Source organism: Pleurodeles waltl, chromosome 5 (assembly GCF_031143425.1).
Source record: "Pleurodeles waltl isolate 20211129_DDA chromosome 5, aPleWal1.hap1.20221129, whole genome shotgun sequence".
NCBI classification, from domain to species: Eukaryota; Metazoa; Chordata; class Amphibia; order Caudata; family Salamandridae; genus Pleurodeles; species Pleurodeles waltl.
Window position 1 is genome coordinate 1,833,587,646 of NC_090444.1, and position 25,837 is coordinate 1,833,613,482.

General features: G+C 49.5%; 1 protein-coding gene across 1 annotated transcript in view; it reads left to right on the forward strand.

Moving 5' to 3' along the window:
• DNAH8 (dynein axonemal heavy chain 8) overlaps nt 1–25,837 on the forward strand; it is a 9,979,189-nt gene that overhangs the window by 1,696,296 nt on the left and 8,257,056 nt on the right. The gene's annotated exons all lie outside the window — the stretch shown is intronic.

The window sequence follows — 25,837 nt, forward strand, 5'->3', positions numbered from 1 at the left end:
TCCTGTGGAATAGCAGCATCCCTGATATGATGGTGTGATACTATTGATTATGTTTGATTAATGACTTTGTGTTTCACCACTGCGCATATTAGTTGCTCAATGTTCACCAGTAGCACATTGTATGTTTTGTTCAGTTTCGCCGCCTATTGGCTTTGACATTGTATTAGCCATTACATTCTGTATTCTGCCTATTTGCTTTGACATGCTGTATCCAGTCTAGCCGCCTATTGGCTTTGACATTGCATTAGCCATTACATTCTGTATTCTGCCTATTGGCTTTGACATGATGTATTCAGTTTAGCTGCCTATTGGCTTTGACATGATATTATACATTACATTTTGTATTCAGCTCAGCTGCCTATTGGCTTTGACATGATATTATACATTGCATTTTGTATTCAGCTTAGCTGCCTATGGGCTTTGACATGATATTAGACATTGCATTTTGTATTCAGCTCAGCTGCCTATTGGCTTTGACATGACATTAGACATTGCATTTGATATCTAGGTTAGCTGCCTATTGCCTTTAACATGGAGTTAGACATTGCAGTTGAGAATCCAAGCTGTATTTTTCCAAGCTGTGTTTTGCCACAAGATGAACCAAGCTGTTTTCTTCTCACAGTAGACTAGACCTGATAAGAGAGGGTACATTGGGTGTTTTTCTCTCTGCTCGAGCTTGGGAAGAGGAGCAGTCTAGGAGATCTGGCCAGTCTCCAAAGGCTCGCGTAGTTTTCCCGAGTCTGAGAGGAGGGGCACACCTTTGTAACAGATGTCTCAGGGCTTCAGAGAATTAGATTTGAATCTGCCTGACTTCGGACTGGAACTTGGCGCCAGTTGCCAGTCTCCCGTGTGGGTAGATAAATCTCTTTCTCGCAGTTGACAGGAGTCATCAACTTGCAGACCCTAGAAAGATGAAGCTGTAAATAGTTTCTCACACGGTGAAGTATTTGTTTTGCTTTGCATTCAATATCTTATAAATATAACCTGCTGTGTATATTGCAAACTGATATATTTTGTTTTCATTAACGTGTGTTTGAAATCTATTGATTCGTCTCTTACGAACTTGCGGTTGGGGAAGAATTAACAACAATAAAAGTCTTCTTTGAACTCAGAAGTGCATTCTTGATATGTTATGTAAGTGCTGAAAACGAGATAAGAACAGAAGCACTACAGATGGGTGAACTCCAGAGGCACCGTGTGTGGCTACTAGGGGACTCTGGTTACTCCAACCTGTCCTGGCTATTGACCCCAGTGAGGAATCCCAGGACCAGGGCAGAGGAACGGTACAATGAGGCCCATGGAGGGACTAGGAGGGTGATCAAGCGGACCTTCGGCCTCCTGAAGGCCAGGATCAGGTGCCTCCATATGACTGGTGGTTCCCTATTCTACTCACCGAAGAAGGTGTGTGACATCATCATCGCCTGCTCCATGCTCCATAACTTGGCATTGCGACGGCAGGTGCCTTTTCTGAAGGAGGATGATCCAGATGACGGTGTTGTTGCAGCGGGGGAGCCTGGGGAGCCTGTGGACAGTGATGAGGATGAAGCTGATGAAGATGAAAACGACAACAGGGAGTCAGTCATACAGCAATATTTCCAGTGAGACACAGGTGAGTAAATTTTCATGTTTCGCAGATTATTAACTTTCAAGCGTCTACCTCTATCCTGTACCTACATTTCACTCCCTATTTGTTAACTGAGTTGTCCCCTTCCATTTCAGTTTCAGTAATGTGGTAACCTACGTGTCAATAGCTTGCACCCTTGAAAGGCTTGTGATGTGCGACATTGGTATGTTGGCCTTCCAATGGGTAACCTTTTTTAACACTGTAATTGACAATACAAAGTTCACAATCATTGACTGACTCCAGTTTTATTAGTGTTTCCAGGGTGTTTATTTAAGTGCATAACAATGAAGGGGGGTTGTGAAATGGGGATGGGTGATGGTGGAGGAATGTCCATGGCAGAGTCCAGTCTATTAGTCTCACAGGTACATTGCACATCTGGCCATTGGAAGTGGAGCTGGGGCAGTTCCGATTTGGACAGGGTAACAAAGTGGGACAGTGGGAGGACGATCAGGGTGGTCTTATTTCCTGGCGGGGGTCTTGCCATCTTGCTCTGTCCTGTTCCTGGATCTCAGGGCCCGCTTGTGTGGTGGTGGTCCGTCTGCAGGGGATGGGGTGCTGGTGTGTTGGTCCTGTGGCGGTGCCTCCTGTCCACTAGCGCCGGCGGAGGTGGTGGGCAGTTCATCGTCCTGGCTAGTGTCAGGGGCCCCTTGGAGTGCCACGGTGTCCCTCAAGGTCTTTTGAATGTCCGTCAGCACCCCTACACTGGTGCCCAGGGCGGAGCCGATGGTCCTGAGCTCCTCCCTGAACCCCAAATACTGCTCCTCCTGCAGACGCAGGGTCTCCTGCAACTTGCCCAGTACCGTTGCCATCGTCTCCTGGGAGTGGTGGTATGCTCCCATGATGGAGGAGAGGGCCTCGTGGAGAGTAGGTTCCCTTGGCCTGTCCTCCCTCGGTCGCACAGCAGCCCTCCCAGTTCCCCTGTGTTCCTGTGCCTCCGTCCCCTGGACCGTGTGCCCACTACCACTGCCCCCAGGTCCCTGTTGTTGTTGGGGTGTTGGGTTAGCCTGGGTGCCCTGTAGTGGTGGACACACCACTGATTGATCTGTCCTGGGTAGGGAGGTTTGGGCCCGCTGGGTGGGTGCTGTGCTGGTGTTCCCAGAGGGTGGAAGGTCGGTGTTGGGCTGTGGCTGGGCAAGGGGAACCGACTGCCCTGAGGCCCAAGATGGTCCGGGCTGGTCATCAAGATCCAGTGGGGCAGAGCTGCTGTCATCACTGTGGGCCTCTTCTGGGGGTAGAGTGGTGTTGTCTGGACCCTCTGGTGTGGTGACGTTCCTTCGTGTTCCTGCGGGGGTATGAGTACATGATTATTGCATGTGTGTGTTACATGATGTGCATTGTTTGGGTGTGCGTGTACCCCAGTGCAGGCATTCCTGTGTGGGGGCTTGTGTGGGGATAGTTGGGGGGTGTTGTGGGTCTGTGCAGTGGGCATGCTTTAGTGATGGGTATCCATGCTTAGTTAGGTCATGCAGATTTTGGGGTTGGGATGGGTGGTTGGTGTCATGGGTAGATAGGTGAGGATTTGGAGTGATAGGGGAGGGTGTGAGGGTGGGAGTGTGTGATAGCATGCAGGTAGGGTGGGGGATATGATAGTTGAAATTTGACTTACCAGTGTCCGTTCCTCCAACGACTCCTGCGAGGCCCTCAGGATGCAAGATGGACAAGACTTGCTCCTCCCATGTTGTTAGTTGTGGGGGAGGAGGCGGGGGTCCGCCACCAGTCCGCTGTACCGCGATGTGGTGCCTGGATACCGTGGAACGCACCTTCCCCCATAGGTTGTTCCACCTCTTCCTGATGTCCTCCCTATTTCTTGGGTGCTGTCCCACAGCGTTGACCCTGTCGACTATTCTTTGCCATAGCTCCATCTTCCTGGCTATGGATGTGTGCTGTACCTGTGATCCGAATAGCTGTGGCTCTACCCGGACGATTTCCTCGACCATGACCCTGAGCTCCTCCTCGGAGAAGCGGGGGTGTCTTTGGCGTGCCATGGGGTGGTGTGTGTGATGTGTGGGGTGGTGTATGTGTTGATGAGTGTAGTGGTATGTGGTGTTTTGTGCGTGGGTGTTGTGTTGGTGATGGTGTAGTGTGCCTCTGTGTGATGGGGTTCTCTATTCTGTGCTGTCTCTCTCTGGCCTTCTCTCCGTAATAGTGGTCGTAGGGGTTTGTGGGTGATGTGGGTGTGTGTTTTATATTGTGTTGGGTGTGTGGGAGTGTTGTTTGTATGTGTATCAGGTGTGTGTACTTGGAATTGTCCAATGTGGCGGTGTTTTGGAGATGTGTGTTTATTTTGAGCGCGGCGGTGTGTACCGCCAATGGAATACCACGGTTGAAAGACTGCCGCGTGGATTCATGGGTCGTAATAGCATGGGCGTGTTTCTGTTGGCGTGGAGGTGGAGGATTTGTTTCCGCATGTTTATCGCTGACCTTTGGTGTGGCGGTGTTGTGTGGGTGTCTGAATTTCGGCGGATTTCGAGATGTGGGTCATAATAGCTGTGGCGGTCTACCGCGGCCACGGCGGTGTATTGGCGCTCTTCTGCACGGCGGTAAGCGCCTTATACCGCCAAGGTCGTAATGACCCCCATAGTGTGCTACTGGTGAACATTGAGCAACTAATATGCTCAGTGGTGAAACACAAAGTCATTGGTCAAACACAATTAATAGCATCACAAGGGGGGAGGAAAAAGAATGTGAAACACACACGCAACATGCAACACCCCCAACCCCAACACCATACACACAATCTGATTCAGTAAGAAAACTAATTTTGCCGGTAACCCTCAGGAATAATGCAAGGACAACACGAATAGATGAAAGTGAGTGTCTTAATATAAATACAGTAAAAATACGAACATTCAATCTAAAAGTATATACATATATACAGTTCAAGGGACACTGCCCAGTCCTCAATGTGCGTGGGCCACAGGCCCACATGACAAAGTCCAAGGCCCCACTTGTCTCCTGCACCAACACGGAGAGAACACTGCAGGGGCATCAGTTGGAAAATAGGCAGGCACCTCAGTGGGGTGGGGAACGGCGGCACCTCAACTGGCAGATGACAGAAGACCACTGGTTATGGACGGGGCAACATTCCCTGTGCTTGGTCCTGGGGAGTGCAAGGCCACAGTCTCTCACGTGTGTGACTTGCCCACTGGCTCTGTAGGCGGCAACATGCCTGTGCTTGGTCCTGGGAAGTGCAAATCCACAGTCTCCCAGGTGGGTGACTTGCCCACATGCTCTGGAGGGGGCAACATGCCCTGTGCTTGGTCCTGGGGAGTGCAAGGCAACAGTCTCTTAGGTGGGTGACTTGCCCACCGGCTCTGGAGGGGGCATTGTGCCCTGTGCTTCAGATCCTGGGGAGGATGGGGTGAGGGGGTGTCATACCCACTGGTTCTGGAAGGGGCATTGTGCCCTTGATGCAGATCCTGGGGAGGATGGAGTGAGTGGGTGTCATACCCACTGGTTCTGGATTGGGTATCATGCCCTGTGCTCTTGATCCTGGGGAGTTCAAGGTCACAGTCTCTCAGCTGGGTGTCATACCCACAGGACTTGCAGGGGGCAGGCCGCACAACAGCCCATGGAGGCAGGTCTACAGAACGTCCGCCGGAGGTGATGGCTGCTCAGTGGTGGGAGTGGTGCTGCTGCAGCTGCTGGTGGTAGTTGTGGGGGGAGGCTCCTGCCCATCCCCTACAGCCTTGGACGGCTGCCCACTGCTGGTGGTGTCGGTGGAATCCGCCGGCATCATTGGTGTGGTCGCCTTGATGACGTCGCAGTCGGTGACTGTGGGAGGAAGCTCCTGCCCATCGCCTGCAGCCTCGGGGGGCTGCCCACTGCTGGTGGTGCTGCTGGTGGTGGTTTTGGGGGGAAGCTCCTGCCCATCCCCTGCAGCCTTGGACGGCTGCCTACTGCTGGTGGTGGTGGGGAAGCTGCTGGTGGTGGTTGTAGGGAGAAGCTCCTGCCCATCGCCTGCAGCCTCAGACGGCTGCACATCCATGGTTGGTAGTGGTGGCTCCGATTGAGTCCCAGCATTAGGTCCCTTGTCCTTCCTGCCTGCTGGTGCAGGCCCCTTGCCCTTCCTTGCAGAAGCTGGGGTAGGCTCCTTGCCCTTCCTGGCAGCAGCTGGGGATAGCACCTTGCCCTTCAGGGCAGCACTTAGGGCAGGCTCCTTGCCCTTCCTGGCAGCAGCTGGGGATGGCACATTGCCCTTCAGGGCAGCAGCTGGGGAGAGCTCCTTGCCCTTCTGGCCAGCACTTGGGACAGGCACCCTTTCCTTGAGGCTGCCTGGTACCCTGGATCCTTTACCACCACAAGTCGGTGTGGGCCCGTGTAGGAGGCTGGCCTGGCTTATAGTGGGTACCTGATGGTACTTACACCTTGTGCCAGGTCCAGTTATCCCTTATTAGTAGATTAGTAGTGTTCCAGCAGCTGAGGCTGATAGAGGTAGCTATAGCAGAGCAGCTTAGGCTGAACTAGGAGACATGCAAAGCTCCTACTATACCACTTATATCATATAGCACTACATCATAAGAAACACAATACTCAGAGTTACGAAAAATAAAGGTACTTTATTTTAGTGACAATATGCCAAAAATATCTCAGAGGATATACTCCCTTAGGAAGAAAGTAAAATACACAAAATATACACACAAACCAAAATCAGGTAAGTAAAACAGTCAGTGCAAACACTGTAGAATACAACAGGATGCAATAGGCCTAGGGTCAACACAAACCATATACTAAGAAAGTGGAATGCGAACCATGAATGGACCCCTGGGCTAGTGTAGTGTGTATAGGGTCGCTGGGAGTGCAAGAAAACACTTAGGGTGTCCAAGATGCCCCACCCCAAGACCCTGAAAAGTAGGAGTAAAGTGCTGCTATTTCCCCAGAAACACACTAAACTCGTGATAGAGGATTTTGCAAAGACCTCAACAGATTGCAAGGTCCAAGGTCACGAAAGTGTCCAGGGGGGTCAGGAGCCCACTAAACCACGGATGAAGGTGCAAAATGGCTGCCTCCGGATGGAGAAGCTGAAGAATCTGCAACAACAAAAGGTGCAGGCATCCTGGAGCAGTCAGCGGTTAGTACTTGGCAGAAGTCAAAGAGGGGGATGCAGAGGAACTCTGGTGAATTCTTGCAAATCGTTATCTGAGGGAAATCCCAAAGGAGAGACCCTAAATAGTTCTCAGAGGAGGATTGGCCACCTAACCAGGTAAGCACCTATCAGGAGGGGTCTCTGACGTCACCTGCTGGCACTGGCCACTCAGAGGCCTCCATTGTGCCCTCACACCTCTGCATTCAGCAGAGGTGTGGGACACACCTTGAGGTGGTGATGGACAGGGGAGTGGTCCCTCCCCTTTCCTTTGTCCAGTTTCGCGCCAGAGCAGGGGCTGGGGGATCCCTGAACCGGTGTAGACTGGCTTATGCAAGGAGGGCACCATCTGTGCCCTTCAAAGCATTTCCAGAGGCTGGAAGAGGCTACTCCTCCCCAGCCCTTAACACCTTTTTCCAAAGGGAGAGGGTGTAACACCCTCTCTCAGAGGAAATTCTTTGTTCTGCCTTCCTGAGACTGTGCATTACACTTTCCACCTTCTATCCTCCGCCTCATCTGTCAAAGGAGGAGGAGAGACTACACCGACTAGATCCAAGAAGAGCAATGATCTTCTGCATCGACAGGACGAGAGAGTTCAGACTGGAAGATCAGCTCTTCATCGGTTATGTGGGGAAGAGGAAAGCCAAGGCAGTCCACAAGAGAACAATATCCAGGTGGGTCATTCTTTGTATCAAATTGTGTTATTCTCTGGCGAAGAAGGAACCTCCTGTTGGGATAAGAGCCCATTCCACCAGGGCTAAGTCGGCTTCTTCAGCCTTGGCTAGAGGTGTTCCTGTGGTTGACATCTGTAAGGCCGCAACTTGGGCATCCCTCCACACTTTTGCTAAGCCTTATTGTTGGATTCTGAAGTTAGGAGGGATGGCCATTTTGCACGGTCCGTGCTGCAGGATTTCTTGGTTTGACCATTCAGGCACCCACCTCCGAGTGCGGTACTGCTTTGGGACTCTATTCATTACGTGAGGAATCCACAGGTAGTTGTATCCATCAGAAGAACAAGTTACTTACCTTCGGTAACGCCTTTTCTGGTGGATACACTAGCTACCTGTGGATTCCTCACGGTCCCACCCGCCTCCCCATTGCATGGATGGTCTTATCAAGATTTCCTTGTGTGTGTATCTGTATATTATTGATATGTATATACTGTTGCCATTGTGTGTATATATATATATATATATATATATATATATATATATAAGGAAATGCCTCCTTGGCATGGTTACCCCCTGACCTTTTGCCTTTGCTGATGCCAAGTTATGATTTGAAAGTGTGCTGAGGCCTGCTAACCAGGCCCCAGCACCAGTGTTCTTTCCCTAACCTGTACCTTTGTTTCCACAATTGGCACACCCTGGCATCCAGGTAAGTCCCTTGTAACTGGTACCCCTGGTACCAAGGGCCCTGATGCCAGGGAAGGTATCTAAGGGCTGCAGCATGTCTTATGCCACCCTGGGGACCCCTCACTCAGCACAGACACACTGCTTGCCAGCTTGTGTGTGCTGGTGGGGAGAAAATGACTAAGTCGACATGGCACTCCCCTCAGGGTGCCATGCCAACCTCACACTGCCTATGGCATACATAAGTCACCCCTCTAGCAGGCCTTACAGCTCTAAGGCAGGGTGCACTATACCATAGGTGAGGGCATAGGTGCATGAGCACTATGCCCCTGCAGTGTCTAAGCAAAACCTTAGACATTGTAAGTGCAGGGTATCCATAGGAGTATATGGTGTAAAAAATGGTGAAAACTGACGTCAGCACACCAGCGAGGACCTCTTATTGCCTGGATGACGTCAGACGGCGTCGCTTGGGAGTCGGGCAATTGTGACGTCCTCGTCGACGCGCATAGCTACAAGCTTCCTACATTGGTGGATCAGCGGTGGGGTACAAGACTTTGCATTTGCTGGACTACTCAGCCATTACCTGATCACACGACTAAATTCCAAAAATTGTCATTAGAAACTGATTTTTGAAATTTGAGCAATTTTTCTAAATTTTTAAAAGTCCTGCTAGGGCCTTGTGTTAGTCCCTGTTAGCATTTCTTTTAGAGTTTAAAAATTTGTAAACATTTGATTTAAGTTCTAGAGATAGTTTTAGAGTCTTAAAAAGTATTCCAACTTTTAGAAAAAAAATGTCTACAGAAGAGTTAGTGATGGAACTCAACCTCACCCCTTACCTGCATCTTAGGATGTCAGAGTTAAGGTCTTTGTGTAAAATCGAAAAGATAAAAACTGGTTCAAACCCTACCAAAGTACAGCTCCAGGAGTTCTTGGCAGAGTTTGCTAAAAACAACCCCTCTGATGATGCCCTCACAGAGGGGGACACTAGTGAGTTAGAGGAACTCCCACCTCCAACCCTAGATAGGGAGAACAGGGTTTCCCCAACCCTGACTCCAAATGTGATAGTCAGAGATGCTGCTTCTCTCACAGGAGAGTCCAGCAACTCTGGAAGCATTGAGGACAGCCTCACTGAAGATGACCTCCTGCTAGCCAGGTTGGCCAAAAGATTGGCTTTGGAAAGACAGATCCTAGCCATAGAAAGGGAAAGACAAGAGATGGGCTTAGGTCCCATCAATGGTAGCAGCAATATAAATAGGGTCAGATATTCTCCTGATATGCTAAAAATCCCTAAAGGGGTTGTAACTAAATATGAAGATGGTGATGACATCACCAAATGGTTCACAGCTTTTGAGAGGGCTTGTGCAACCAGAATAGTAAACAAATCTCACTGGGATGCTCTCCTTTGGGAAATGTTCACTGGAAAGTGAATGGATAAACTCCTCACACTCTCTGGAAAAGATGCAGAATCCTATGACCTCATGAAGGCTACCCTGATTGAGGGCTTTGGATTCTCAACTGAGGAGTACAGGATTAGGTTCAGCGGGGCTCAAAAATCCTCGAGCTAGACCTGGGTTGATTTTGTTGACTTCTCAGTCAAAACACTGAATGGTTGGATTAATGGCAGTGGTGTAAGTGATTATGATGGGCTGTACAATCTGTTTATGAAAGAACACCTGTTAAGTAATTGTTTCAATGATAAACTGCATCAGCATCTGGTAGACCTTGGACCAATTTCTCCCCAAGAATTGGGAAAGAAGACTGACCATTGGGTCAAGACTAGAGTGACCAAGACTTCCACAAGGGGTGACCAAAAGAAAGGGGTCACAAAGACTCCCCAGGGAAAGAGTGTTGAGACATCCAAGGGTAAAAGTAAAGAGTCTTCTACAGGGCCCCAAAAACCTGCTCAGGAGGGAGGGTCCAAAGCCTCTTCACAATCCAATTTTGGGTACAAGGGTAAAAACTTTGATCCCAAAAAGGCCTGGTGTCGTAGCTGTAATCAGCAGGGACACCAAACTGGAGACAAGGCCTGTCCCAAGAAAGGTTCCGCTTCAAACTCTACTCCAGTTAGCACTGGAATAGCCAGTCTCCAGGTGGGATCAACAGTGTGCCCAGAGCAAATCAGGGTTCACACTGAAGCTACATTAGTTTCTGAGGGTGGGGTGGACTTAGCCACACTGGCTGCCTGGCCCCCTAATAAGCAAAAATACAGGCATCAACTCTTAATTTATGGGACTAGTGTAGAAGGCCTGAGGGATACAGGTGTCAGTGTCACCATGGTGACAGAGAAACTGTTTTCCCCTGGTCAATACTTGGCTGGACAAACTTATCCAGTCACCAACACTGACAATCAGACTAAAGTACATCCCATGGCTATGGAAACTTTAGAGTGGGAAGGGGTCAATGGCCTGAAACAGGTAGTGATCTCCTCAAATATCCCTGTAGACTGTTTGCTTGGAAATGACCAGGAGTAGAACTCAAAGCCCATGCAGCCATGCTGGGTATCCCTGAACTGGTGTGTGTCAAGACAAGGGCACAGTGCAAGGCTCAGGGTGAAAAAGTGGTGTTGGAGCGTGGAATAATGGCCCAACCCCCCAAGAGAAAAAGAAAGAAGACTGGGGAACCAGCTTCAACACAACAAAAGAAAGGGAACCTCTCTTTCCAGGAAGACGTTCTGCCCTCTGAGGGAACTGAGCCCATGGAGTTAGAACCTTATCAGGTTGAGCTCCTAGGCCCGGGGGACCCACAAGGGAACAGTTGTGTAAGGGGCAAGAAACATGTCCCTCTCCTTAAAGCCTTAGGCAGCAAGCTGCTGAAGAGACCAAAGGAAACATCACTGGAAGACATAGAGTCTATTGGGGAGGTGGACTCCTCTACACTGAGGCAAGAGATCCCAAACCTGGTGCCACTAGGAGAGTGGTAGTGCCTCAGGAGTTTAGGAAATTCATTCTGACCTTAGCTCAGGATATTCCACTTGCTGGTCATTTGGGATAAACCAAGACTTGGGAGAGTTTAATCAACCATTTCTATTGGCCCAACATGTCCCAGAAAGTAAAGGAGTTGTGTGTCTCCTGTGCCACTTGTCTAGCCAGTGGTAAGACAGGTGGACACCCAAAGGCCCCCCTCATTCCACTTCCATTGGTGGGGGTCCCCTTTGAAAGAGTGGGTGTGGACATAGTGGGTCCACTTGAACCTCCCACTGCCTCAGGGAACCAATACATACTAGTAGTAGTGGATCATGCGACTAGATACCCTGAAGCAATTCCCCTCAGGTCCACTACTACCCCTGCAGTAGCTAAAGCACTCATTGGTATCTTTACCAGAGTGAGATTTCCTAAGGAGGTGGTGTCTGACAGGGGTACCAACTTCATGTCAGCATACCTGAAGCATATGTGGAATGAGTGTGGAGTGACTTATAAATTCACCACACCATACCATCCATAAACCAATGGTCTTGTAGAAAGATTTAACAAGACATTGAAAGGCATGATCACGGGGCTCCCTGAAAAATTCAAAAGGAGATGGGATGTCCTCTTGCCATGTCTGCTTTTTGCCTACAGAGAGGTGCCTCAGAAGGGAGTAGGGTTTTCCCCCTTTGAACTTCTGTTTGGCCATCCTGTAAGGGGACCACTAGCTCTTGTAAAAGAAGGCTGGGAGAGATCTCTTCATGAGCCTAAACAAGATATAGTGGAATATGTACTGGGCCTACGTTCCAGGATGGCAGAGTACATGGAAAAGGGAAGCAAAAACCTTGAGGCCAGCCAACAACTCCAGAAGATGTGGTATGACCCAAAGGCTGCTATGGTTGAATTTCAGCCAGGGCAGAAAGTCTGGGTTCTGGAGCCTGTGGCTCCCATGGCACTTCCGGACAGATGGAGTGGCCCTTACCTAGTGCTAGAGAGAAAGAGTCAGGTCACCTACCTGGTAGACCTAGGCACTAGCAGGACCCTCAAAAGGGTATCCATGTGAACCGCCTCAAACTCTTTCATGACAGGGCAGATTTGAATCTGTTGATGGTAACAGATGAGGACCAGGAAGCAGAGAGTGAACCTCTCCCTGATCTCCTCGCCACAGACCCTAAAGATGGCTCAGTAGATGGAGTGATCTATTCAGACACCCTCTATGGCCAACAGCAATCTGACTGTAGGAAAGTCTTACAACAGTTTGCTGAGCTCTTTTCCCTAACCCCTGGCCAGACACACCTGTGTACCCATGATGTGGATACAGGAGACAGCATGCCTGTCAAAAACAAAAGTTTCAGACAGTCTGACCAAGTTAAGGAAAGCATCAAAGTGGAAGTCCACACGATGCTGGAATTGAGAGTCATTGAGCACTCTGACAGCCCCTGTGCTAGCCCAGTGGTCTTAGTCCCCAAACCTCACACCAAGGATGGTAAGAGAGAGATGCGGTTTTGTGTGGACTACAGAGGACTTAATTCTGTCACCAAGACAGATGCCCATCCCATTCCAAGGGCAGATGAATTAATTGACAAACTAGGTGCTGCCAGATAATGACAAATCAAAATGGCACCAGGAGCAAAAGAAAGGACAGCATTCTCCACACCTGATGGGCATTATCAGTTTACTGTTATGCCCTTTGGCTTAAAGAATGCCCCTGACACCTTTCAAAGGTTGGTGAATCAAGTCCTTGCTGGCTTGGTGTCCTTTAGTGCAGCTTATCTTGACAATATTGCTGTCTTTAGTTCCAGCTGGCAGGATCATCTGGTCCACCTAAGGAAGGTTTTGAAGGCCCTGCAAGCAGCAGGCCTCTCTATCAAGGCATCCACATGTCAGATAGGGCAGGCAACTGTGGTTTACTTGGGACACCTTGTAGGTGGAGGCCAAGTTCAGCCACTCCAACCCAAGATCCAGACAATTCTGGACTGGGTAGCTCCAAAAACCCAGACTCAAGTCAGGGCATTCCTTGGCTTGACTGGCTACTACAGGAGGTTTGTGAAGGGATATGGATCAATAGTGACACCCCTCACAGAACTTACCTGCAAGAAAATGCCTAAAAATGTAAACTGGACTATAGAAAGGCTACAGGCCTTTGACACCATGAAACAAGCTATGTGCACAGCACCAGTTCTAAAAGCTCCAGATTACTCCAAGCAGTTCATTGTGCAGACAGATGCCTCTGAACATGGGATAGGGGCAGTTTTGTCCCAAACAAATGATGATGGCCTTGACCAGCCTGTTGCTTTCATTAGCAGGAGGTTGCTCCCCAGGGAGCAGTGTTAGAGTGCCATTGAGAGGGAGGTCTTTGCTGTGGTTTGGTCCCTGAAGAAGCTGAGACCATACCTCTTTGGTACTCACTTTGTAGTTCAAACTGACCACAGACCTCTCAGATGGCTAATGCAAATGAAAGGTGAAAATCCAAAACTGTTGAGGTGGTCCATCTCCCTACAGGGAATGGACTTTATAGTGGAACACAGACCTGGGACTGCCCATGCCAATGCAGATGACCTTTCCAGGTTCTTCCACTTAGAAAATGAAGACTCTCTTGGGAAAGGTTAGTCTCATCCTCTTTCGTTTGGGGGGGGGGGGGGTTGTGTAAGGAAATGCCTCCTTGGCATGGTTACCACCTGATGTTTTGCCTTTGCTGATGCCAAGTTATGACTTGAAAGTGTGCCGAGGCCTGCTAACCAGGCCCCAGCACCAGTGTTCTTTCCCTAAAACTGTACCTTTGTCTCCACAATTGGCACGCCCTGGCATCCAGGTAAGTCCCTTGTAACTGGTACCCCTGGTACCAAGGGCCCTGATGCCAGGGAAGGTGTCTAAGGGCTGCAGCATGTCTTATGCCACCCTGGGGACCCCTCAATCAGCACAGACACACTGCTTGCCAGCTTGTGTGTGCTGGTGGGGAGAAAATGACTAAGTCGGCATGGCACTCCCCTCAGGGTGCCATGCCAACCTCACACTGCCCATGGCATAGATAACTCACCCCTCTAGCAGGCCTTACAGCCCTAAGGCAGGGTGCACTATACCATAGGTGAGGGCATAGGTGCATGAGCACTGTGCCCCTACAGTGTCTAAGCAATACCTTAAACATTGTAAGTGCAGGGTAGCCATAAGAGTACATGGTCTGGGAGTCTGTCTGGGCAACCCCAAAGTTACCACACCAGCAGCTCAGGGCCGGTCAGGTGCAGAGGTCAAAGTGGTGCCCAAAACGCATAGGCTTCAATGGAAATAGGGGTGCCCTGGTTCCAGTCTGCCTGCAGGTAAGTACCCGCGACTTCGGAGGGCAGACCTGGGGGGTTCTGTAGGGCACCGGGGGGGACACAAGTCACCACAAAAAGTACACCCTCAGCAGCACAGGGGCAGCCGGGTGCAGAGTGCAAACAGGAGTTGGGTTTACAATAGGTTTCAATGGGAGACCCGGAGGTCTCTTCAGCGATGCAGGCAGGCAAGGGGGGGTTCCTTGGTTTAGCCACCACCTGGGCTAGGGAGAGGGCCACCTGGGGTTCGCTCCTGCACTGGAGGTCGGATCCTTTAGGTCCTGGGGGCTGCGGGTGCAGTGTGTTTACCAGGCGTCGGGTTCTGTGAAGCAGGCAGTTGCGGTCAGGGGGAGCCTCTGGATTTCCTCTGCAGGCGTCTCTATGGGGGCTCAGGGGGGTCAACTCTGGCTACTCACGGGCTCGCAGTCGCCGGGGAGTCCTCCCTGTAGTGTTGGTTTTCCGCAGGTCGAGCCGGGGGCGTCGGGTGCAGAGTGGAAAGTCTCACGCTTCCGGCAGGTCACGTGTGGTCTTTAAAAGTTGCTTCTTTGTTGCAAAGTTGCAGTTTCTTTGGAACAGGGCCGCTGTCCTCAGGAGTTCTTGGTCCTTTTAGATGTAGGGTAGTCCTCTGAGGCTTCAGAGGTCGCTGGACCCTGGGGGACGCGTCACTGTTGCAGTTTTTCTCGAAGTGGGGAGACAGGCCGGTAGGGCTGGGGCCAAAGCAGTTGGTGTCTCCGTCTTCTCTGCAGGGCTTCAGGTCAGCAGTCCTTCTTCGTCTTCAGGTTGCAGGAATCTATCTTGCTTGGTTCTGGGGGCCCCTAAATACTCAATTTAGGGGTGTGTTTAGGTCTGGGAGGTTAGTAGCCAATAGCTACTAGCCCTGAGGGTGGCTATACCCTCTTTGTGCCTCCTCCCTGAGGGGAGGGGGGCACATCCCTAATCCTATTGGGGGAATCCTCCATCTGCAAGATGGAGGATTTCTAAAAGTCAGAGTCACTTCAGCTCAGGACACCATAGGGGTTGTCCTGACTGGCCAGTGACTTCTCCTTGTTTTTCTCATTATCTCCTCTGGCCTTGCTTTCAAAAGTGGAGCCGTGGCCTTGGCACTCGCTGACGTACTGATGCTCTTGGAGCTGCTGATGCCTCACAGCAGCACCATCCCCATCGTTATACCAGATTCTAACACTGATCCGGATGAGCATCGTGTGAAACCTGCTCCAAGTTGGAGCCAGCGCCTTTTTCATTTGACATGCCTGAACTGGGTGATGAATGGTGTAGGAGGCTGACCCTCTATGTAGTGTACAAAACTAGGTACACTGTGTAGGGGGTCCAGGCAACTACACGTTAGATTCCAGAGGCAAAAACTAAATCACCCAATGTTCTAATTTTTGAGGTAACTTGGTTGAGCTATTAGGCTACTCTTGTAGAGGTGCAAAGCATTTGTTGTACTCACAGTATCAGTCATGCATCTAACACATTCAAAGGAATAACTTGAGACCAATTTATAAACACACTTCAGATTTTTATATAAATTTGAAGACCAAGATTTTCAAAATTGGTTAAGTACCTTTCGAGTTATGAATTTTTGAAGTGTTAATAAATGCAGTCTTTCTGTGCGTAATTACACACCATAGGAATCAATAGACAGTCACTTTAAAAATGCATATAAAAATTGCACGTTTATGTTACCAGGTTCTGCGTTTGCAGGTTGGTCGAGGTCGTCGGTGGGCACACTGTGCCAGCTTGCGAGGCTCGGGTGGCTCCCAGTTCCATCAGGAGCAGCGTTGGAAAGTCTCTTGGAGCAGGTATAGGGCCACTCAGGTGGACCACTTGGAAAATGGTGGTTCTTGCAATTTTAAAGGTGTGGGGGTTTGCAAAGGAGGATGTCAGCTGCTGCTAGCAGCAGGCTTGGGGGTCAACTTTCAAGGGCGGTAAGCCCTTTGAAGCTCACCCCCAAGAGAATACACATTCCTGAGGGAGGGGGTGTTAGCTCTTTCACCCAGTAAGGGCATTGTCTTGCAAACTGGAAAGGCAGGGCTCTCCCTGGATTCAGAGTGGCCATCATGTAGCTGGGAAACCCGTGTTGACCAGTGTCCAGCACATGTATTAAAATGGCTGCTCTGTTCACTCACTATGTCCCAGGTTTGGAAAGGACACAGTGGGGGCATATTGCTCATGTAGCTATGCCCTCGCATATAATATGGAGCACCCTGCCTTAGGGCTGTAAGGCTTGCCAGAGGTGTGTTTTACCCATACTACATGCAGTGTATGGTGGACAGGCACAGAGGCCGTGTGCCATGTCAAGTTTGTATTTTAGGTTTGCCCCAGAATACTCAGCCTGCAATGGCAGTGCTGGGTGCATCTGGATGCATGGCCCAAGAGGGTGGCACAATCAGTGCTGCTGCCCTCAGGGGCCTACCCTTAGCACCCCATGCCCTGGGCACATAGGTACCCACTTACTAGAGACTTATAGTGGTTGTTAAAAGTCTATCCAATTGTGCCAATTCATCACAACAGATTTAGGTAAAGAGCTCTGGCCCAGGGAACCTTGTTAGCAGGGGCCCTGGGCACTACAATTTCAAGAACACATTAACATCAGGCAAAATGTGGGGGTATAACCATAAAGAGGCCATTTCTCACAAATGACCCTTATGGATAACAGTATGCCCTTGACAACACAAAGGACAACTGGTATGGTGAACCAGCAGATGCCAGTTGGAGGAAGCTGGCTCTGTATATATTATATCAAAGTGAGATATAGGCCCTCATTACAACCCTGGCAGTCAGTGATAAAGCGGAGATGATACCACCAACAGGCCGGCAGTAAAACAAAAATTGAATTATGACCACGTCGGAAACCGCCAACACATACAGCCACTTTAACACTCCGACCGCCACAGCTGTAGCAACAAACACAGTGGCGGTAACCACCAACAGCCAGGTGGAAGACAATGTACCGCCCACTGTATTATGACACACCAATCCGCCACCTTTTCTGGGGCGGTACCAACGCCATCAAAAGCACAGCGGAAACAGTACACAGAAGGGAAACGACTCACCTCTCGACACTCGAGGAAGAACCATGACCCCATGGAGCCCGAACTCCACATATTTCCAATGATGGTCTACCTCCTCCTACATCAGGAACACAAACGGCGGCAAAGACGACCACAGTGAGTACCGCACCTAGCACACAAGCGGGGGGGGGGGAGGAAAAAGAGAGTGACACACACGCAACACCCCTGCCCCCAAAACCATACACACAAACAGATGCAACAACATCACATATGCCCCCCGTAACCCTCAGGAATAACGCAAGGACAAAAGGAATTGATTAAAGTGAGTGTAATACTACTAATTTAGATAAATACATCCTTAAAGCACTAAACAGTATGTACAATATATAAAATGGAGGGACAATGCCCACTCCAAAATGTCCGTGGCCCACAGGGCCATAACACATAGGCCAAGGCCACACTTGACTCCTGTCTCAATACAGAAAGAACACTGCAGGGGCATCAGGTCGAAAACACACGGGCACCTCAGGGGGACTGGAAATGGGGGAGCACCTCAGGCGGAAGATGGTACAACGCCACTGCTCCTGGAGGGGGCTACATGCCCTCTGCGATGTCCTGGGGAGTGCAAAGCCACAGTCTCTCAAGTGGGTGGTTTGCCCACTGCTTGGTCCTGGGAAGTGCAAAGACACAGTCTCTCAAGTGGGTGGTTTGCCCACTGCTTGGTCCTGGGGAGTGCAAGGCCACAGTCTCTCTAGTGGGTGGTCTTCCCACTGCTTGGTCCTGGGGAGTGCAAAGCCACAGCCTCTCAAGTGTGTGGTTTGCCCACTGCTTGGTCCTGGGGAGTGCAAGCCACAGTCTCTCAAGTGGGTGGTTTGCCCACTGCTTGGTCCTGGGGAGTGCAAAGCCACAGTCTCTAGTGGATGGCTTCTCCACTGGTTCTGGAGGGGGCCTTGTTCCCAGTGTGCTTCACTTGACACTTGACTCCTGTCTCAATACAGAAAGAACACTGCAGGGGCATCAGGTCGAAAACACACGGGCACCTCAGAGGGACTGGAAATGGGTGAGCACCTCAGGTGGAAGATGGTACAACGCCACTGCTCCTGGAGGGGGCTACATGCCCTCTGCGATGTCCTGGGGAGTGCAAAGCCACAGTCTCTCAAGTGGGTGGTTTGCCCACTGCTTGTTCCTGGGGAGTGCAAAGCCACAGTCTCTCAAGTGGGTGGTTTGCCCACTGCTTGGTCCTGGGAAGTGCAAAGACACAGTCTCTCAAGTGGGTGGTTTGCCCACTGCTTGGTCCTGGGGAGTGCAAGGCCACAGTCTCTCTAGTGGGTGGTCTTCCCACTGCTTGGTCCTGGGGAGTGCAAAGCCACAGCCTCTCAAGTGTGTGGTTTGCCCACTGCTTGGTCCTGGGGAGTGCAAGCCACAGTCTCTCAAGTGGGTGGTTTGCCCACTGCTTGGTCCTGGGGAGTGCAAGGCCATAGTCTCTGAAGTGGGTGGTTTGCCCACTGCTTGGTCCTGGGGAGTGCAAAGCCACAGTCTCTAGTGGATGGCTTCTCCACTGGTTCTGGAGGGGGCCTTGTTCCCAGTGTGCTTCATCCTGGCAAGCAGGGTGTGAGTGGATGCCTTCTTCCACTGGTTCTGGAGGGGGCCTTGTGCCCAGTGTACTTCATCCTGGCAAGGAGGGGGTGAGTGGATGTCTTCTTCCACTGGTTCCGAAGGGGGCCTTGTGCCCAGTGTGCTTCATCCTGGTAAGGAGGGGGTGAGTGGATGCCTTCTTCCACTGGTTCTGGAGGGGGCCTTGTGCCCAGTGTACTTCATCCTGGCAAGGAGGGGGTGAGTGGATGCCTTTTTTCACTGGTTCTGGAGGGGGGCCTTGTGCCCTGTGATGCTGATCCTGAATGGTGCAAGGTCACAGTCTCTCACCTGGGTGTCACACCTACAGGTGTTGCAGGGGCCAGGACGCACTACAGCCCATGAATTCACGACTACACACTGCTTGCCGGCTGTGACATCTGCTCAGTGGATGGCAGTTGCGGACCTGGCGGTGGTGTTGTCAGTGGTGAGGGGAGGCTCCAGCCCTTCCCCTGCAGCCTCGGACGGCTTGCCCAATGGGGCTGTGTAGGAGGCTGGCCTGGCTTGTAGTGGGTACCAGAGGTACTTACACCTTGTGCCAGGTCCAGTTATCCCTTATTAGTGTAGAATAGGTGTTTCTAGCAGCTTAGGCTGATAGAAGGTAGCTATGGCAAAGCAGCTTAGGCTGAATTAGGAGACATGTAAACCTCCTACTATACCACTGGTGTCATATGCACAATATCATAAGAAACACAGTACACAGAGTTACTAAAAATAAAGGTACTTTATTTTTATGACAATATGCCAAAAGTATCTCAGTGAGTACCCTCAGTATGAGGATAAGTTATATACACAAGATATATGTACACAAACCAAACTTAGGTAAGTAATAGCAAGAAAAGTAATGCAAGCAGTGTAGAATTACAATAGATTGCAATAGGAACACATAGGTATAGGGGCAACACAAACCATATACTCCAAAAGTGGAATGCGAACCACGAATGGACCCCAAACCTATGTGAGCTTGTAGAGGGTTGTTCAGGGTGTCCCAGATAAACCACCTTACCCTGCCCTATCTTGCACTTTGAAGCCTTGATAGTGAGGCCTGCCTTTTGCAGGGCCTCCAAAACTTTCCATAGGTGGACCAGGTGATCATCCCAGCTGGAGCTAAAGACAGCTATATCGTCCAAATATGCTGCACTGAAAGCTTCCAGCCCTTGCAGGACTGTGTTCACCAACCTCTGAAAAGTGGCAGGTGCATTTTTCAAACCAAAAGGCATTACAGTAAACTGGTAATGTCCTCCAATGGTAGAAAATGCAGTCTTAGGTTTAGCATCTTCTGACAATTTGATCTGCCAATACCCTGCAGTCAAATCAAAAGTGCTTAGATACTTGGCAGATGCCAGTGTATCTATGAGCTCATCTGCCCTGGGTATAGGGTGAGCATCAGTTTTGGTTACCAAGTTGAGACCTCTATAGTCTACACAAAACCGCATTTCCTTCTTTCCATCTTTGGAATGGGGTTTTGGTACCAGTACCACAGGAGAAGCCCATGGACTGTCAGAGTGCTCAACCACTCCCAGTTCTAACATTTTCTGGACCTCTTGCTTTATGCAGTCCCTGACATGGTCAGGCTGCCTATAGATCTTACTTTTGACAGGTAAACTGTCTCCAGTATCTATAGTGTGCTCACACCAAGAAGTGGTACCTGGCACAGTAGAGAAGAGTTCAGAGAATTGATCTAGGAGATTTATGCAATTGTCTTTCTGCTCAGCAGTAAGACAATCAGCCAAAACTACACCTTCCACAAGAGCATCTTGATCTGTGGAAGAGAAGAGATCAGGTAGAGGATCACTGTCTTCTTCCTGTCCCTCATCAGTTGCCATGAGCAGGGTGAGATCAGCCCTGTCATAGTAGGGTTTTAGGCGGTTGACATGAATCACCCTAAGGGGACTCCTGGCAGTGCCCAGGTCTACCAGATAGGTAAACTCACCCTTTTTCTCATCAATTAGATGGGGTCCACTCCATTTGTCCTGGAGTGCTCTTGGGGCCACAGGCTCCAATACCCACTCCTTCTGTCCTTGTTGGTACTGGATCAGAACAGCCTTCTGATCATGCCATTGCTTCTGGAGCTCTTGGCTGGCATGAAGGTTTTTACTGGCCTTTTTCATGTACTCAGCCATTCTGGATCTTAGGCCAAGTACAAAGTCCACTATGTCCTGTTTGGGAGCTTTTAAAGGTTGTTCCCAACCCTCCTTCACAAGTGTTAGTGGACCTCTTACAGGGTGTCCAAAGAGGAGTTCAAAGGGGCTGAAGCCTACTCCTTTCTGGGGTACCTCCCTGTAAGCAAAAAGGAGGCAAGGTAACAGGACATCCCATCTCCTCCTGAGTTTTTCAGGGAGTCCCATTATCATACCTTTGAGAGTTTTATTAAATCTCTCCACCAGTCCATTTGTTTGTGGATGATAGGGTGTTGTGAACTTGTACGTTACACCACACTCCTTCCACATGGCCTTTAAGTATACAGACATGAAATTGCTTCCCCTGTCTGATACCACTTCCTTTGGGAAGCCCACCCTGGAAAATATTCCCAGGAGGGCCTTTGCCACTGCAGGTGCTGTAGTGGTCCTTAAAGGAATAGATTCAGGATATCTTGTGGCATGGTCCACTACCACCAAGATAAATCTATTGCCTGAAGCAGTAGGAGGGTCAAGGGGGCCAACTATGTCAACCCCTACCCTTTCAAAGGGAACCCCAACCACAGGCAGTGGGATAAGGGGTGCCTTTGGGGTGCCACCTGTCTTGCCACTGGCTTGACAGGTTTCACAGGACTTACAAAATTCCTTTGTGTCCTCAGACATCCTAGGCCAATGAAGCAGGGGAACAATCCTGTCCCAAGTTTTCATTTGTCCTAGATGCCCAGCTAAGGGAATGTCATGTGCCAGTGTTAGGAGGAACTTTCTGTACTCCTATGAAATCACTAATCTCCTGGCAGCTCCAGGTTTAGGATCCCTATGCTCAGTGTACAAGAGGTTGTCCTCCCAGTAAACTCTGTGAGAGTCACTGACATCCCCATTAGCCTGTTTGACAGCTTGCTGTCTGAGACCCTCTAATGTGGGACAGGTTTGCTGTGCCACACTCAGCTCCTCTCTGGCAGGCCCCCCTTCACCCAAAAGCTCAGCAGTGTCTGCTTCCAGCTCCTCTGGTGTAGGTTCTGCACAGGGAGGGAATTCTTCTTCCTCAGAAGTTGAATCCACTGTAGAGGGAGGGATAGTAGGAAGTGGTTTGCTTCTACAAGCCCTAGCTTTAGGGAGCACTTGGTCCATTGTTCCAGGATCCAAGCTTCCCTGTCCTTTTTGCTTTTTGGCCTGAGCCCTTGTCAAAGCAAAAATATGCCCTGGGATGCCCAGCATTGCTGCATGGGCCTCCAACTCCACATCTGACCAAGCTGATGTCTCCAAATCATTTCCTAGTAGACAGTCTACAGGTAAATCTGTGGCTACCACAACTTTCTTTGGACCAGTAACCCCCCCCCAGTTGAGATTTACAACAGCCATGGGGTGGCTAAGTGTGTTGTTGTGAGCATCAGTTACTTGGTACTGGTGACCAAGTAGGTGTTTTTCAGGGCGGACCAGTTTCTCTATGTCCATAGTCACACTGGCACCAGTGTCCCTGTAGGCCTGAACCTCAACACCATTTATTAGGGGTAGTTGCTTGTACTTATCCATATTAAGGGGACAAGCAACTAAGGTGGCTAAATCAATAGCCCCCTCAGAGACTAACACAGCCTCTGTGGCCTCCCTAATAAGGCCAACCCCAACTAAGTTACCAATAGTGAGCCCAGCTACTCCCTTGGATTGGCTATTAGTAGGTTTGCTCCCACCACCACTGCTATTAGTAGGGACACTAGGTGTAGCAGTAGGGGTTGTAGTGGTAGGAGGCTTGGTGCCTTTCTTTGGACAACTGGGATCTGTTGTCCAATGGCCTTTTATTTTACATAAATAGCACCATGGTTTCTTTTCCTTGTTCTGATTAAAAGAGGATTTGGGCCCACCACCCCCAACAGAGTGTTTTTGTGGTCTGATGAAGACTCATTTTTAGATTTGTCCCCACCCTTGTCAGAAGACTTACCATCCTTCTTTTTGTTGCCATCTTTGTCAACCCCTGTATGAACTTTTCTGTTCACCCTTGTTCTGACCCATTTGTCTGCCTTCTTTCCCAATTCTTGGGGAGAGGTCAGATCAGAGTCCACCAAGTACTGGTGCAACAAATCAGACACACAATTATTAAGAATATGCTCTCTCAGGATCAAGTTATACAGGCTGTCATAATCAGTAACCTTACTGCCATGTAACCACCCCTCCAAGGCCTTCACTGAATGGTCAATGAAATCAACCCAGTCTTGTGAAGACTCCTTTTTGGTCTCTCTGAACTTCATCCTGTACTGTTCAGTGGTTAAGCCATAACCATCCAGGAGTGCATTCTTAAGAACTTGGAAATTATTAGCATCATTTTCTTTCACAGTAAGGAGCCTATCCCTACCTTTTCCACTAAATGATAGCCATAGGATAGCAGCCCACTGCCTTTGAGGGACATCCTGTACAACACAGGCCCTCTCAAGTGCAGCAAACCATTTGTTAATGTCATCCCCCTCCTTATAAGGGGGAACTATCTTGTGCAGATTCCTGGAATCATGCTCTTTTGCAAGATGACTATGGGGAATACTGCTGCTGCCACCATGGGTTTCTAAACCCAACTTCTGTCTTTCCTTCTCTAGTTCAAAAGACTGTCTATCCAAATCCAGCTGTTGCTTTTTAAGCTTCAGTCTGGTTTGTTCCACCCTCAACTTATTGAGTTCCCTCTCTAACATTCTGTCATCAGGGTTGGTGGGAGGGACATTCCTAGATACAGAGGTATGATGGGAATGAACAGAAGGAGACCTGTCCCTTACAGAAGCCACCCTAACAGCTTGGCTAACAGAAACATTACTACCAGTATGGTGAGAATAAATGCTTTTGCTATGATGTGAGACAACACTATTTGTATGGTGTGGCTCATCATCATTACCAACTATGCTAGACTGTCTAGTAATGGGCAGGCTAGGAAGTTTCTTTCCTGAATCTTTTCCTGGGGGAGTCCCTGAATCAGATTGGGAACTATTAGGTACTTTTTCAACAGATGAGGCACCTATGGCCTTATCCTGTTCTCTAAGCATGTTAAGTAACAGTTCCAAGGAAGGATTCTTCCCTACACTCAAACCTCTCTCTATACAGAGACTCCTTGCTCTTTTCCAGCTAAGGTTGTCATATGCAAGTTTGGACAGATCAACATTTTGGCCTGTGCCAGACATTTTTTAGAGAGAGTTAAAGTGATAGTAAAAGATAAAAAGTTTGTCAGAGCTTTTAGAAAGACAGAGAAAAAAAACTTTTAAAACTTTTTAGAACTTTTTAGAAAGTTAGAAGTATTTTTCAACACTTAGAAAAGAGTGAAAAGAGGAAATGCAAATCTTTTTGGCTATGTGTATATACACTGACCTTGTTTTGTATATTTTTCTCTTATGAACACTACAATGACAAGAGTGGTAAGTAGTCTCAAAGCACTTATCCCACCACTGCACAACCAATGTAGGAGGTTGGACTGGCTTGTAGTGAGTACCAAGGGGTACTTGCACCTTGCACCAGGCCAGTTATCCCTTATTAGTGTATAGGGTGTCTAGCAGCTTAGGCTGATAGATAATGGTAGCTTAGCAGAGCAGCTTAGGCTGAACTAGGAGACGTGTGAAGCTACTACAGTACCACTTAGTGTCATATGCACAATATCATAAGAAAACACAATACACAGTAATACTAAAAATAAAGGTACTTTATTTTTATGACAATATGCCAAAGTATCTTAGAGTGTACCCTCAGTGAGAGGATAGGAAATATACACAATATATATATACACAATAGCAAAAATATGCAGTATAGTCTTAGAAAACAGTGCAAACAATGTATAGTTACAATAGGATGCAATGGGGAAACATAGGGATAGGGGCAACACAAACCATATACTCCAAAAGTGGAATGCGAACCACGAATGGACCCCAAACCTATGTGACCTTGTAGAGGGTCGCTGGGACTATTAGAAAATAGTGAGAGTTAGAAAAATAACCCTCCCCAAGACCCTGAAAAGTGAGTGCAAAGTGCACTAAAGTTCCCCTAAGGACAAAGATGTCGTGTTAGAGGAATAATGCAGGAAAGACACAAACCAGCAATGCAACAACTGTGGATTTCCAATCTTGGGTACCTGTGGAACAAGGGGACCAAGTCCAAAAGTCACAAGCAAGTCGGAGATGGGCAGATGCCCAGGAAATGCCAGCTGCGGGTGCAAAGAAGATTCTACTGGACAGAAGAAGCTGAGGTTTCTGCAGGAACGAAAAGGGCTAGAGACTTCTCCTTTGGTGGACGGATCCCTCTCGCCGGGGAGAGTCGTGCAGAAGTGTTTTCCCGCCGAAAGAATGCCAACAAGCCTTGCTAGCTGCAAATCGTGCGGTTAGCGTTTTTGGACGCTGCTGAGGCCCAGGAGGGACCAGGAGGTCGCAATTTGGACCAGCAGAGAGAGGGGACGTCGAGCAAGAGAAGGAGCCCTCTCTCAAGCAGGTAGCACCCGGAGAAGTGCCAGAAACAGGCACTACGAGGATGCGTGAAACGGTGCTCGCCGAAGTGGCACAAAGGAGTCCCACGTCGCCGGAGACCAACTTAGAAAGTCGTGCAATGCAGGTTAGAGTGCCGTGGACCCAGGCTTGGCTGTGCACAAAGGATTTCCGCCGGAAGTGCACAGGGGCCGGAGTAGCTGCAAAGTCGCGGTTCCCAGCAATGCAGCCCAGCGAGGTGAGGCAAGGACTTACCTCCACCAAACTTGGACTGAAGAGTCACTGGACTGTGGGGGTCACTTGGACAGAGTTGCTGGATTCGAGGGACCTCGCTCGTCGTGCTG